Source organism: Pipistrellus kuhlii, unplaced genomic scaffold (genome assembly GCF_014108245.1).
Source record: "Pipistrellus kuhlii isolate mPipKuh1 unplaced genomic scaffold, mPipKuh1.p scaffold_m20_p_32, whole genome shotgun sequence".
Classification (NCBI taxonomy): Eukaryota; Metazoa; Chordata; class Mammalia; order Chiroptera; family Vespertilionidae; genus Pipistrellus; species Pipistrellus kuhlii.
This window is the reverse complement of record NW_023425532.1, coordinates 5,286,557-5,301,943: the sequence shown is the minus strand read 5'-3', so window position 1 is coordinate 5,301,943 and position 15,387 is coordinate 5,286,557. Positions and strand designations below refer to the sequence as shown.

Genomic DNA, 15,387 nt, shown 5'->3' with positions numbered 1-15,387 from the left:
TCAAGAGTATGTACCTTGGCTGCGGGCACATCCCCTGTAGGGAGTGTTCAGGAGGCAGCTGATCGGTGTTTCTAACTCTATCCCTCTCCTTTCCTCTCTGTAAAAAATTAATAAAATGTATTTTAAAGTATGTTCTTGTGCGCAGCTCCAAGCCATGACGATGAGCAGAGCCGGGGAAGAAGCGAACACGTCATGGGGAGAAGGCACAGAAGGAGACCTGCGTGTGCTGCCCCCGGGGAGGATGAGCTGTTCTTCCTCAAGGAGCCGTTTTGGCGGTCAGGGCTCAGAAACCGCAGCCGCCTCCAGCGCTGTGACAGCCAGCAGGTGGCTCGGCCAGTGCCGTCCCTGTAACCGCAGCCCAGCGCCATCTCCGCGCTCCGTCGGGGCTGTCCTCAACCTTTGGAGGGGAACTTCAAAGGGACTGAGGTGGCTTCCAAAGGCTGTCAGGACGGTTGACTTTCTGGCACTGGGCCAGCATCACGAGTTAATTAAATTATGTGGCAGAAACACCACAATGTCAAGGTCAGATACTCCAGCCGTCAAAGCCTCTGGCTCTTAAAACGCCCACCCCCGGCCATTCCTGTGAGGAACAACCCAGTCAGCTTTGTCTGGAGGGTCCACAGGCCTCTCCGGCTTGTCACACGGGGACACTCCCGGGATTGCACCCCCTTCCCGTGTGACCCTGGACTCAGAGCTGAGCCTGGCTGTCTTTAAAGTAAATATAGCCCGGCCAGCGCGGCTCGGTGGTTGAGCGTCCACCTATGAACCAGGAGGTCACAGTTCGATTCCGGTCAAGGGCACAGGCCCGGGTTGTGGGCTCTATCCTCAGTGGGGGGCGCGCAGGAGGCAGCTGATCGATGATTCTCTCTCATCACTGATGTTTTCTCTCTCCATCTCCTTTCTTCTCTGAAATCAGTAAAAATATATTTTTAAAAAATAAAGTAGCCCTAGTTGGCATGGCTCAGTGGATAGAGCGCCAGCCTGTGGACCAGAGTCCCAGGTTCGATTCCGGTCAAGGGCACGTACCTCGGTTACAGGCTCCCCCCCCCCCCCCCCCCGGCCTGGGCCCTGGTCAGGGCTCATGCAGGAGGCAACCCATCGCTGTGTTTCCCTCACATCATATTTCTGTCTTCCCTCTCTCTCTCCCACTCTCCCTAAAAATCAATGGAGAAAATAGCCTCAGGCGAGGACTAACAAAAAAATAAAAAGAAAGTAAATTCGAGTTCTTTTTCTCCAACATGTTCTGTCAGCAGGGCAGCAAACTAGCCAGGCTGCAAATGGGAAGGAAAAACCCACTTTCTCTCCAAATGTCTTTTTAATAAGCATGGCTGGAGACTCTCCGCGAAGATGGCAACTGTCCCCAGGATGTCCCCATCACTAAGTTTCCTTGGGCCTCCGGGGATGCGTGAACTCAGGGCCAAACGAGTCACGTGCAGCCACGCAAGCAAAGGTGATTCCGAATGCACTGAAGTGTCCCGATGCCTGTGAAGCGCCTTCCATATGCCAGGCGTATTGGAAGTGCTTCCTGTCTATCACCTAATTTAACGGCCCCAACGCCCAGGAAGCTGTTTTATTATTACCCCCATTTTACAGACGGGCAAAGTGAGGCTCCTGAAGTCACTGCCTGAGGCCCCACCAGCACCCACAGCGCCGTCTCTGCTGTTGAACCCACAGCTCCGGCAAATGCCCACTGTGAGCTAGGCACACCAGAGGGTGCTGGGCTGGGCAGGGAGAGGGTGAACATCCAAGGTAACCACGAGGGCCAAGTATTCCTAAGTCATATATTAAGATAAAGGTGAATTAATTCAGACCTCGGCCAGGTTTTGAATGCTTGCCAAGGGGAGCTGTTTTGAAAGCCGGCCTTCGTATATGGGTGCTCACTGTACCATCCTTTCAATTTTTCTGTGGGTTTGAGATTTTTCAAAATAAAATAAAAATCTTTTTTTTTTTTTAAATCCTCACCCCAGGATATGTTTATTGATTTTAGAGAGGAAGTGGGGAGAAGGAGGGAGGGAGAAACATCGATTGGTTGCCTCCAAAGGCATCATGACCGGAGATCGAACCCGCAACCTTTTTGGTGCATGGGACTGTGCTCCAACCACTGAGCAACCCAGCCAGGGCTCAAATAGAAGTCTTCTGAAGAGTGAGTCTAATAGATGATCTTGGGTGACTGAGGGAGGGAAGTCGCTTACTGTGCCTGTGCAGGGGTGACCCATAGCACGTGCCACTAACGTGTCGCCGTGTGGGCGGAACCCCAGGAAAGAGAGCAGACTTCCCAGGCCCCAGGCCCCCGTTCAGCAGGCGGGCGCTGGAGTCTGCGGGAGTCTGGTCACCCAGCTGGAAGGGGACGTGGGCACAAACACCGTCCGCCCTTCGGTTTGCAAACACGTGCCTGAGGAAGAACAGCGAGGGCGGCCACCTCTCCTGGCTCCAGCCACATGGGGCTTCTCTTTCCACAAGACCATCCATTCTCTAAGGAGGGGTCTGGGGTCTCCCCAAGGCCCGCCCCCCCAATAGCCGAAAGTACAGTGGCCAACAGTCAAGGGCGCTGGATGGGGTGTTTGTTCAACGATTGAGCCATGAAGGGCCACGCAGCCTGGTGCTCTCCCCCTGGATGTGTGGGTACCTCTCAGGCCCTGGATGTTGCCCTTACGAGGCGGCAATGCTTCCAAGCCTTGGCACACGCGCAAGTGATGGTATCTTATGGCACACATGGCAAACTGCGACCAGGGTTCAGACTGCACAGCACGGTTGCTCAAGGCCTGAAGCTACCAGCCAGGGGATGTGAGCCACCCTCAGACCCACCAGGCCACCCTGAGGAGCTGGCCAACTGGCAAGCCACTCGCTCCTTTTTTAACATACTCGTATGATTTCACAGAGGAAGAGAGAGGGAGAGAGAGAAACATCAATGATGAGAATCATGGATCAGCTGCATCCTGCACACACCCCTCTGGGGATCAAACCTGGGCATGTGCCCTTGATCAAAATAGAAACCGGGACCCTTCAGTCCACAGGCCGATGCTCTAGCCACTGAGCCACACCAGCCAGGGCGAGCCACTCTTAGGAGCATTGGGTTAAGGGACTGCAGAGGCCAATCTGGCTCTGGAACTAGCAACTAGAATGGAAAGAGGACGAGCTAAGGGGCAGCTGGGCTCCCTGGGGCCCGGCTGGGTGTGAGGGTATGCCCAGGTCCGGGGGGCCACTCGGCCCGAGTGGTGGGCTGGCTTGGGCGCCCTGCCAGCTCGGCTGGCCCTCGGCCAGGAAGTCTGACTGAACGCGGGCCAGCCCTGTTGGCCCACAGACTCTGTAAGCTGAACTGCTCGGCACTCCTTGGCCTCTTTGTTTTCTCTTCCCCGCAGCTCGCCCTTCGTGTGCAGGAATGTGCTTTGAAGGCTCCAGCGTGTTTCCCTCCGCTTAGGGGACCCCGAGCAGGGGCTGGGCCCACGCCAGATGGCTGCAGGGAGGGCACCTGTGATCACACCGCAGCTCCCCACGGGCAGGTGGAATCTGGGGGCACAGAGCGGGGAGCGCCAGGGAGCTGGTCTCGGTGCTGAGCCTGGGAGGATGGGTTTGTTTGGCCAAGGGAGGCAGCGTTCCCTCGCCGGCTGCCCCAGGGAGCCCACGTTTGTGGGGAGCTTCGGGGAGAAGCTGGGCTCTGCATTGTCCAGGCCTCAGACACACTGATGAGGGCCCGGATCGTTTCCCCGGATCGTTTCCCTTGGGAGCAGCTGGGCCTCCGAGGAGGCAGTGTGGGGGGCCCTGGCCCACATGGCCTCGTGCACCTCCAGCCCTGGGAGAGCAGGCTGCACAGCTAGCCCATGTGGCCTAGTGGCTGAGCAGCGACCTATGAACCAGGAAGTCAGGGCACAGGCCCGGGTTGTGGGCTCCATCTCAGGCGTATGGCGTGCAGGAGGCAGCCGCTCAGTGATTCTCTCTCCTCACTGATGCGTCTCTCTCCCTTCTTCCCTGAAATCAATAAAAAATATATGTTTTTAAAATGCAAAATGCCCCCCTGCAAGTGGTGGGCGCCCTGCCCTCTCCAGCCCCGTGCCCCCATCCTCATGCCCTGTCACCAGGTCCAGAAGGACCGAGGCTCCCCTCTTCAGCCCTCAGAGGACGCACAGCACTGGGGCCTCTAGGCCCAGCTCTGCACACAGCAAGCGCTTAATAAATGACTGCACCCCAGGCTTCTGCAGTGACCAAGAGCAGCTGGATCTCTCTCTCACCAAGCTTGCTTGTCTCCTCTGATCCAGTACCCAAAGCGGGGAGCTCTGGGTTCTGGTCTCACTCTTACCACCACGTGGCACCGTGAGCGAAGTATTCTCACCCTCTGCACCCATTTTCTTAGCTGCGCGAAGTGGGGGCCCGACAGCCAGCCTGCGATACCTCCGCCCCCTCCTGTTCGCCGGCTGTCACCTTCTACTCAGGGCAGCCCAGGCCCAGGCCTGCTGGGGTCCCTGACCCTTAGCGGAGCCAAGCCCCCTGCTTCTCCACGGTCTGCTTAGCTTCCCAACACACACCTGCGCCTTGAGCGCCCGCAGCCTCTGCTCCGTTTTCACAGCCATTCATACAGCTCCAGACCCCGCGTGACGGGGCCGTGCCCATGAGCAATGACTCCAATGCCACAAAGGCGCCCGGGTCATTTTTCTGCGCCAGCATTGTCTGCTCGGAGCTCCAGGGCCTCCCTCCTGCTTGGTGGTGGCACAGGCCCTGTTTGGTTAAGTGTGGGCCCCGGACTGCCCCCTAATTTCCCGCTCTCCCGGATTTCAGCCCCGGAGTTAACTGCACTCCCGGCTCTGCCAGGGGAAGCAGCAAGTGCCATCTGAAGGCCCTGCCTCTCGCTCAGAAGAGCAACTTTCCCTGCCCAGGTAATGACCGCCTTTCCCCGCAGCTGCCTCCTGCACTTAGTGCCATCGCCCTGGATAGAGTTTAATTAGGCACCAGCGCACCCAGGGGCAAGACGCAGGACCCCTCCCGGGCTGAGCCAATGGGCCCGGCCCGCGCAGGAGCCTGCAGCCAGCCTCCCCGGGCCGGTAAGTGATGGGCTGCCAGCAGGTAGGGGAGGTTGTCCATTCCCAGCTAATGATCGCCTTAGGCGCCAAGTGATGGGAAATCCAGGCGGGCTGGCGAGCTACAGGGCGCAGCCAGGGACAATTGTATGGACCCGTTTAACTCGGCTGGGGGAGGGCTGGCAGAAGGAATGCCGTGTGTGTGTGTGTGTGTGTGTGTGTGTGTGTGTGTGTGTGTGTGTGGACACACTTCCTGGTCTCTCTTCTCTCCCCTCCCTGCCGCCTCGCCCTCGTTTTTGCTCTTGCTTTCAGGTTTCTCTTCTGTTTTGAGCCCACGCAAGTTGAAATTAGAAAGGTCTTTGCATTCATCTATTTGTTTTTAATAAAGACAGTATTTTTGAAGCAGTTGAGTGTTCAACTACACACCAAATGCGTTCGGGGGAAATGAAAAGTCAGTTTACAAGAAACATAATTAGCACGTTCTCTGACTTTCCCTAAGCCTTTGTCTGGCTGGGGACAAGACAGAGGCACCATAATCAACTTTAATAAAATGAAAGACGGTGTCGAGGCAAAGGGGGAAGGGAAAAGTTTGGAGTGGGAAACGGGCCTCCAGAGGGCATTCTCAAGTTCGAATAAATCCGTCTGAAAAGGAACCTTTTGTTGCCTTATTCCTCGTCAACAGCCATTTTCTCCTCCCAACTACAAAGGCTTCCGAAGGCTCGTTTGTCCTGTACCTGTTAACAAGGCCTGAAGCTGAGCGGGCGGGGGAGGGGGAGGGGGCCGCACCAGCGGGATGCTGGAGAGTTTCTGGAGGCTGCTTCGGCCAGGCTAATGGAAATTACTATCGCATGGCACCAGTCCTCACGTGGCCTGCCTTCCAACCAACTGCTCCCCCTCCTCGCCCCTCGGAGAAAGTGAAATAAGACATTAGACTTTCAATAATCTCATACGGTGATGATCAATCAAAACCCAGAGGAGAAGGCCAATTTATAGAAATTGTATCTGCTTCGCTGGGCGGCTGGAACCGGAGCCGAAGAGCGCACGGTGCTCACCTCTGATGTGTGAAGTTGCCCCCAAAACACACCACAGACGCCCCAAAAGGTGGCCTGCGCACACGGGGGCTTCTCTGGGGGAGAGGTGCGCCCCGAGGCCTGTGTCAGGCCGGGCACCGTGGGGACCCGCCTGGCCAGAGGCGTGCACACATGTTTAGGCCACATCAAAACTATTTATTTTTATTATCCTTCGGCTATTTTAAGTTGGTCTTTCCATCTTTCTTGTTTGTTTTATCACCAATTAAGTTTATTTACTGAATTAACTTTTAATGGATCCTCTACTTTGTTCTGCGGAGTTGGCTTCTAGCATTCGGGCCTTTGTGAGCAGTCTCACACACACACCCGTCCCACTCCCGGAGGTGGAGGGCTCGGCCTCGGTTAACTCCTTGCCTGCCGGTGTCTTTTCTCTGCAGCTACTAATCACCTCCTTTTGATCATTGCCAAGTTCTCAGGCTGAAGGAAGGAGAAAGGACCTCTTGACCATTCTGGCTGGCTTTCCACATGAGCCTGAAAATGTCGACAAATTTGAAACATCTGCCGGGTTGCTTTGGTCTGATTGCTAAAATATGCCGACCTCCAGCCCCCTCCCCCCGCCCCTTTTAATCTGTTTCATATTCACAAATTAAGCATTTAGTCTGGGTAATAAATCAGAGCGGTTTACGAGACTCACACGACACAAACAAGCGAGCAGGGCGCAGCACAGCCTCCGGAGCGGAGTGCGCGGCGCGGCCAGGGGTCTGAGGCTCCCCGCGCTCCAGCGCGGCTGCCGCCCCGACCCGCCGCCGGCACCCTCTGTGGCCCGTCCCCGTGCCGCCGAGCGGAGGGTGCAGGGGATCAGCCCGGCCCGGACCCCCCCACCCCCTTCCGCGCGAACGCGCCGAGGCGCCCGGCCCGCCCCAGCTCCAGGCAACTCGGCGCCCCCGCCCGCCAGGGAGGGGCTGCTGGCAGAGGAGCCGGCCTCGCCCGCACACACCCAGCGATGGGCCCATTAAGCCTCTCCCAGCCAAGGCTGGTCCCCTCCCCCACCGCTGCCATCCTGCTGGGCTCGGCCCTACACGTCTCAGGCCCGGACCGGCCAGAGAAGCAGCGACTCCCTCCACGTCCACGTGTGACCTCCGCTAAGCGAGGCACCAGCACGCGCCCCCCTTCCCCCCCATCTCTCCGCGCCGCCTCCTCCCAGGTTTCGGTCCCGACAGCCACAAAGCTACTTTCAGATTCAAAAGAGGGGGGGAGGCTCTCCTTCATAGTGGATCGAGGCGTCAGAGAGGCATGGGGAGGGGAGTAAAGGCACAAACAGGGCCGAGCCCCCCCCCTCCCTGCAACCCACCCAGGCTCCAGGGACCACCCAGCTCAGGGCTTCAGCCGGGGCGTCTTCCACCCTCCCCTGAGAAGCGGGCCTGGACCAGGGGTGCGGGGCCAGTCCCAGCCTCGGACCTTGGGGGACACGAAGGGAAGAGTGGCTCCAGGTCGCCCGGTCTGGGTCCCCGTCCCCCTGCCAAGCTCAAGTTCCCTCCCGCCTGGCATCCCCGCTGCCACGGCGGGACTAGGCGGCAGGCGGAGGGCGGGAAACCGGGGAGACAGGACGTGCAGCCCACCCGGGACGGGGAGGAGGGAGACACAGGAGCAATTCCCCCACCTCGCAGCACAGAGCATATATCGCCCTTCCTCTCCTCCCTGCACACAATCCGACTGCGAAAGCCATTACCGCCGGCGCGCGAGAGACTTTTTAAATATTTACAGCCGGCTCTCCGCACGGTAGCCTGATCCATCTTGTGGGCGCGGAGGCGGGGAGCGGGGCTCCGCTCCCGGGAGGTGAGGAGCAGGGGAGGGGGGCGCCAGCGGTCTCCCCCCGCGCCCCGGCTCCTCCGGGAGCTCCCCACCCCGTCCCCTCCAGGCGGGGCGAGGGCGGGGGGGCGGCGCGCAGTTCCCCCGGGCCCCGCCGGGGCCTGAGCATGGGGGGGGGGGGCGTCCGGGACGGGGGGGGGGGGGGGCGCGGGAGGCTGATTTAAAGGTTCTCACCGGGAAGCGAGCGAGGCACAGACCTGAGAGCCGCCGCGCGGTGAAATCCGAGGAGCTCTCCGGGCGAGGAGGGGCTGTCAGGGGCCATTTATCTCTCGCCAGAGTGGAGGCTCGGCTCCCACACCGCCCGCGAGTAACAATGGCAGCGATCAGCAGCTCTGCACGCGCTCCAGCGCATGAATGGATTGCGGAAGATGCCTGCGCTCCGCTCCCGGCTCCCGGAGCGCCCCCTCCCCCGCCCCCGCCCCCCCCCCCCCCCCCCGCCGCCGCCCGCGCGCGCGCCCGGGGCCTCCGGCGCTCGCCAGCCCCGTCCCCCCGCGGCGGCCACTCTCATCCCACCCTGCTGCGGTGGCCGGGCCTCGGCACCTCGCTGCCGGGGGCTCTGGGGGCTAAAAGTTGACACAAGCCTTCGCGACAGGAACACCCCCGCCAGCCCCCTCCCCCTGTGCTCCCCTCGCGGCAAGTTTGCTCTCTGGGCGTTGGACGGGTTTCCGCCTCCAAGGCTGGCCTCGTGCAGGCCCGGAGCGAGAGGGCAGGCCGAGGGGGTGCCCCCCTGCCCTGCGGCCTGGGGTGTCCAAGGGCCCCGGCTGGTGCCCGGCCCCAGCGCCCTGGCCCAGCGCTCCCTGCTCGTCCCCCCAGAGCCGCTGCGATGGGCGCACACGCTCGGACCCCCACCCGGGCTCCCACGTCCAGCCAACGTGCAGGGCAGCGGCGGACCTCGCGCTCCAATGCGTCTGGGCGGCTTACAGCCCCAGGACGGAGGTCAGAGACGCCACCTACGGTGCGGGTCGGCCGCAAACGTGTTTCCCCCTCAACTGTGCTGGGCACAGGTCTCCTCGGCCCTCCGGCTGCTGCCCAGGGCTGGGGGCGGCAGGGAATGCTCAGCCCTCCTGGGCTTGTTTTGGTGGAGCCAAACCAGCACCTGGAGGTCACCGAGCTCCGGATGCGTCAGCCTGGGGGTGGGGGCGGGAGGCTCAGGGGGTGGCACTGGCGGAGTGCGGTGGAGGGAAGGTGGCCACCCGTGCGCAGAGCGGCAGCCCAAACGCGGAGACGCACTGGGGGAGAAGAGCAGGAAGGACCCGCCGCCCGGGAGCCCGGGGCGGGCAGCTCCGAGGCTGGCAGCGAGACAAAGCTGGAGGGGAGCGCCGGGCGGCTCCGCCACAGCCCCGGAAACCGGGCAGCGGCAGACGCCCGCCGCGGAGGCGTGTGCGGCCAGGCCCGCCAGGCACACCCGGGGTGCGCGTCCAGGGACCCCCGCCTCCCCGTGGGCCTGCCGCCCCAGCTGGTCTCAGTTGGGCCTGGGCCGGCTTGGCATGGAAGACCAGCAGATGGCGGGGTCCCCTGGGTAATCTTAACTGATAGGGACCCGTCTGCTCTCAACCCCTCCCGGAACCTCGGACAAAGATAGCGGGGTTGGAGGCCTGGGGATAGCTCAGGTCTCCGACCCCGGGGCCTTAAGCTACTGCTTATCTGACCTGGGGGTTCTGGAGAGCCGCCACCCCGCACCGAATTGACGTTCGGGCTTCACAATAGCAAGACCCTGACGGCGCGGCCCACGCCCCGGCTTTTTACAACAATCGGCCATCCAGACTGGACTTCCCGAAGCGAGGAACAATGTCCTGTGGGAAGAGGCCTCCAGCCTCGGGGTCTCCGCGGCTCTCCCCCACTGCCCGCACAATCAAAGGTCCCAGCAGCAGCAGCCCCACTCCACCCCCACCCCACCAGCAGCCTCCCCACTCTGCCCGCCCCCAGCTCCGCAGCCCCTGGCAGCCGCGATGCAGCCGCCTCTCAAATGAAGCCTAGCGCGTTCCCAGGCTGTTGCCTTTGCGCACACTCGCTGCACCCACCCCCATCACTCTCTGTCTCTCTCTCCTCGCCCTTCCTGTTTCCCTGCTGGGCGTCCTCAAACCTACTGCCTAGGCTCAGCGCAGAGTCGGGCAGAGTGGGGGCCTTGGGAAAGGAAGCGAAGGTGGCCCAGGGAGAGGAGAGGGCCCGGAATAGAGGAGGGAGCCAGCGCCCGGCGGGGAGAGGCCTCGGAGACTGTGCGGGGAGGGGATGCAGTGGGAGAGCCAGCACTAATCCCTCCGGCGTGGCCTGAGAGTTTACAAAAGCCTGTTCCCTGAACATCATCTCGTTTGCACCAGCCTGGCCAGCAGGCCGGGAGGGAGATGGAGCAGACGGCATCACACCCCCATCGGCAGTGGGGAGAGATGGGTCTCGGGAGGTGGCGATACGTCTGTGCAGAATGGGCAGAGCTGAGTGTTGGAGGAGGCCCGAGGCCTTGGCTTTCTTGTCCCCAAGTTCACTTTCCTGTTCAATAATTGTGTGTGTGCGTGTGCGTGTGCGTGTGCGTGTGTGTGTGTGTAGGGAAAGGGGATGGCCAGACAGGAATGAACAGTCCAGTTAGGGAAGTCCAGGAAGGAAGGGCACAGACAGCCCCACGCCTCTTCCTCTCCTCAGGTCTCACAGGACAGCCCTGGCAGTGGCTCGGCCCGCCCCACCCCCACCCTTGCCGGTCTGCTCAGCCCTCCTCACGCCTACCTTCCCGCCCCCAGCCTCGGCTGCAGGATGCCTCGCATCCAACTGTGGTTTCCGGGCAATAAAACAACTATTAAAGCATCAGGCACGGCTGGTGATTTGCCTCCCATCCTCTCCTGCATGGATCCAATATTTAATACCCAAAATCGAATAGGATGGGAAGAATCAATAGCTGAGGGCCCTTGGGGAGGTGGCACAGTGCGAGCCGCTTCAGGGACACAACCAGCTCCTCTGACAGGGACGGCCAGTTGAGCTGAGCTGAGCCCGGCCGGGGGAAGTGAGGAGCAGTGGATGCCTCTCAGCTTCCGGATCTGCTGCACTGCGCCTGCTCCTCAGCCCAGCTAGAGGGAGGCTGAAGGAATGCTGTGTCCCAGGCTTTGCTAGTGGGGAGAGGGGGAGGGGAGGGTTCATTTCCCAGCAAACCAGGTGGATGGAGCCGCCTTTTGTTGCTGCTTGCACTTTGGGTTGGGTTTGGGTCTGAGCCCTGCAGGTGAACTCTCAGCTCGGCCCACCAGGATGGCTCCTCAAGACACCCACCAGCTTAGGTCCCGTCAGGAGGTCCTGGCCAACCTCTCAGCCAGCTGGAACAGGAATGCTGATGGCTCGGAGGATTCTGTGCTCCGTGAAAGAGGTGCCAATGCCTGATTCCAGGCTCAGAGGGGCCGGGACTTCCGGGGCACCACCAGCCTTTAAGACAGCAACCTCAGGCCATGCGACCCCCAGGGCTGGTGATGGCCGGTGCTGACAGAGGGAAGGGGCCATCACTCCCAGGAGGAGGCTGGGACATGGAAGCACTCCTGCTCCGGAGTGAGAACCCAGAGTGGCTGTTAAAGAGCCAGGAGAAGAGCAAGCTCCCGGGACACGATTCTCTTCTCAGGCCTGAAGAGGAACACGAGTCACACTCTTCAGCAGCAAAACACAGAAACCAGGTTCTCACAGGCTGGTGGGTAGTGGGGAAAAAGAATAAACACCTTTGAGCACATTCACCTTTTCCACTACAGAAAGAGAAGAGAAACTAATAGTGGGAAACACATGTCAGTTATCTGATTGCAAAGGGCTAGGGGCTTTTTGATACTAAAGAACCAAGCGGCCCTAGCCAGTCTGGTTCAGTGGATAGAGCGTCAGCCTGGGGACTGAAAGGTCCCAGGTTCGAATCTGGTCAAGGACACAGGCCTGGGTTGTGGGCTCCATCCCCAGTGGGGTGTGCAGGAGGCAGCCGATCCATGATTCTCTCTCATCATGGATGTTTCTCTCTCTCTCCCTCCCTCCCTCCCTCCCTCCCTCCCTCTCTAAAATCAATAAAAAATACATTTAAAAGAAAAAAGAACCAAGTGAACTTGACCTATGGAAGTACCATTCTAGACACCAGGAGTATTAACCTTACAGATCCCCTTTTTATCACAGCTTCACTCGCACATGGACTGAGTTGGAAGTCTTGCTGTTTGTGAAGAGATTCAAAAGACACCTCCGGACCCCCAGTGGTGCCGTGGGTGAAGTTGAGAGGGAAGGGAAGGGGCGTTGGAAAGTGACAGGAAGGAGCTAGTGGCCTCAGCTCCTGGTTCCCTAGCAGCACAGTTGTCAGAGGAGCATCCGAGGAGAGGAACAGGAAAAGGTGACCCCAGCCCGTGAGCATGGCTGTGTTTCCCGGGCTGGGGGGCAGCTACTTTTACCACACCAGGCGCCGGGCCTGTGAAACCACCAGCGGAAGTTCTCCTCAGAGGAAAGGACATCGGAAGATGGCTGCTGGATAGAGAGCAGCGGCAGCCGCCATTAGCAACGCCTTCTGGAGTCCTTCAGTGCTCCCAGCCCGCTCCCTTCCCACCTTGGCCGGGGGCCAGGCTCTGGGCCTCCTGCAGACCCGCGGTGACCTGACAGTTAGCACCTGGTGGGCCATGTGCCTCGGGTATGAGACTTCTGGCCAGGGGAGAAGAGAAGCTCAGATGGGAGCACCCAGGGCCCAGGAGGGCCTCCTGGTACAGCTTAGAGCTGACCCAGCTTGGGGGGGGGGGGGCACCTCCAGAACCCACTGTTGCTCACGCATCCCCCCTGGACCCACCGGACACTTCAAACCTCGAGGGAAAGTGGCCTTCCCCTGTTTGGGTGTGCCAGGCCCAAGCAGGAAGGCCGCACACAGTAAGCCCCAGGTGCCAGTGGGAAGAGGCCAGAGCAGCAGAGGAGGTACCTTTGTGCCCATCTTCTTAACGTTTCCTGGAACGAACTGGAGTTGCGGGTGGAGTTATTCTCCAAGTCTGGCGCCAGACAGCGGGGAACGTATCCATGCTCCCTGCAAGAGGGTGGCCTGGACGGTATCCCCACGGGATTGCTTTCACCAAACAAGGAGCCCCAGCTTCCGGCGCAAAACCTCACAGCTGCCACGGACTCTCCCTCCCACCCCACGCCCCCCAGAACTGCTGGGGTGAACACCGGTCCTGAGGCCAGGGTCAGTGGAGGGACGGTCCCCACCACCAACAAGTTGCCAGCCCAGATAACAGCTGCGGGAGGGGGAGGGGAGCCCAGGCAGCCACGACCGAACGGTTGCGAGCTAGAAAATTCAACCAGAGGCTGCCGCACCGCCGGCGGAGGCTCCAATTAGCGAGCCAACTGGGAAGGGAGAGCGCGGCGGCGGCCCCGCGGATCGTGCCCGGAGCGAGCAGGCGGCGGCGGCGCAGGGCCTCGGAGCAGCCCGGGCGGCCCGCAGCGCCCCTCCCGCGGGCCCTCGGAGCGCGCCTGGTGTTTACACACTGTCCTTCCGACACGGGATCAAGTTTCAGGCCGCGCCGGAGGCGCCGGGGGCCGGCCGCAGGCCCGGGAGGGGGAGCTGGAGCGGGATCTGAGCCGCGCGGCGCGGAGGTGCAGGCCCCGCGCGGGTGGGCACCGCTCGTGCAGTGGGCTGGGGGGGTAGTGGGGGGGCAGCCCATCAGGGGGGTGGGCAGGGTCAGGTTGGGCTGCGAGGCGCGATGGGGGAGGGCAGGGGAGGGGGGAAGATCCCTCGAGTCTCAAGAACACGGTGCTTTTGCTCGCTCGGGCCAGAGAACCTACCCCTGCGAGGGGAAGGGCTGCCCAGAGCGCCCGGTGAGCCCGCCGCCCTCCCCCAGCGCCTTTGATATACTACCCGGTCCTGGCCCTTGTGGGGAGGGGGGCGACCTGTGGGTTGGAGGGACGCGGCAGGAGACCTCAAGTTTCCCCGCGCGCCCTGGCCCGGGCTCCGGAGGCCTCGGGCCCAGCGCCGGAGCTCCCCGCCGCCGCCCGGAGCCGGGAGCGCTGTGCCCGGGCCGCTGGGCGTCGGCGGGGGAGCTCCCCGCGGCACAGGCTCTGTAAACAGCTGCGTGCCGCCTCCCCGCCGGCTGAGAGCCTCACCCAAACACCATGTCGCCGCCTCTCAGCTCCGGGCCCAGGCTGGGGGGGGGGGGGGCAAGGCTTTTGTAGCTGAGCCTGGGGGAGCCCCCACCCCCAGGCCGCGGGGAGCCGGCGTTCAGAGCCCGCAGGGGCGCGGGGCGCGGGGTGCGGTGGGAGGGGAAGGAGCCAGCGCCTGCCCCCTCCCCACTGAATGTCTGCTTTGTTCCGGAAAACAAGGGAAGCATTAGGCTGCTGCCCCCGGGGAAACACAAAACTTCTTTTTGAATCTCGGGAAGGGCGGTTGACTGCGCTACGGGGCTCCCGAGACAGCGAGGAGGGGAAGCGCCGGGGGCGGACGGGCGGAGACAGGGAGGCTCCGAGAGGGGACGGGGGGTGGGGGGGCGCTCAGGGTGACCGGGCGGCGGACCCGGGAACCCGACTCGGCGCGAAGGTGCCGCGCGAGTTCCAGCGAGCAGCCGCCCGGCCAAGTGGCGCCGGCCCAAGCGGGCGGCCGTGCCAGCTTCCTGCCCTGCCCAGGACCGCGGAGCAGCCGGGGACGCCGCCGCAGGCTGGCCCGGAGTCTCAGGCCAGCGGGTGGGGTGGGGGTGCGAAGCCACAAGTAAACCCAAGCTAGAACTTTCCGCACCTCACCCCCACCGGCCCTGAGCGAAGGCCCAGACCCCGGGCCTGTGGCTCGTCCACTCGGGGCTTCCAGCCTTGGAGGGAGGGGGCCGGGGGCTCAGGCCCGGGCGCGGAAGGAAGGTGGGGGGCAGTCTGAAGCGTCTTGGGTCTCACTGGGTGACCGCTAGACCGATCGGGGCTCCGGGGCCAGCTATGCCCCGAGGGGGCGAGTCAGTTCTCCGTCCCTGGCGGTGGGGGCGGACTGGGGGGGGGGCTCTCCAGCGTCTCTTCTCCGACCGCCACCCCCACTCGCCCTTCCCGCACCTAAGAAAGGGGAGGGCGCCCCACCCCTGTGGGGCGCTCCCCTCGGCCTCGGAAGCGCCGGCCGAGAGCGAGGGTTTTCCCCCTTCCCCGGGGCTCGCTGTGTCTAACTTCCTCCAAACCGCCCTCCTCGCTCCGAAAAGCCCCGAGGAGGGGAGCCGAGAGGAAGCACGCCGCTGGTGTGCGAAATGAGGACCATGTGTGCGGACGGGGCCTCCGTGCAGCCGGGGAGGGGGGGCCGGGGCTCGGCGGCAGCAGCCAGCGCCTCCGCCCGGCGTTGGGGACGGAGCGGCGGGAGAGGCGGTGAAGCGCCGGCGGCCTCGTGGCGGGGGGGGGGAGAGGGCGCCGTGGGGGGCGGGGGGCCCAGCCGGCTTCCTGGGCCGCAGCTGCGACCGAGGGCGCAGGAGCAGATCGTGCTCGGCGGCGGCGGCTCGGGTCCGCCGCGCTCGCAAGCTGAGAATCAACAAAGGGAGGCGGCGGGCGGGCGGGGG

The 15,387-nt window shown here is 62.4% G+C and overlaps 1 protein-coding gene across 2 annotated transcripts in view; it reads right to left on the bottom strand.

The window, feature by feature from the left end:
- The window catches only part of BCOR (BCL6 corepressor), a 75,682-nt gene extending 67,426 nt beyond the window's left edge, over positions 1-8,256 (bottom strand). The window contains exon 1 of one of the 2 annotated variants that reach the window (XM_045570456.1): positions 8,081-8,256. The gene's annotated coding sequence lies outside the window, so the exon portion shown is untranslated. The remainder of the gene's footprint in view (positions 1-8,080) is intronic. The other variant, XM_045570457.1, reaches the window with a different exon arrangement.
- Positions 8,257-15,387: the final 7,131 nt, after the last annotated feature.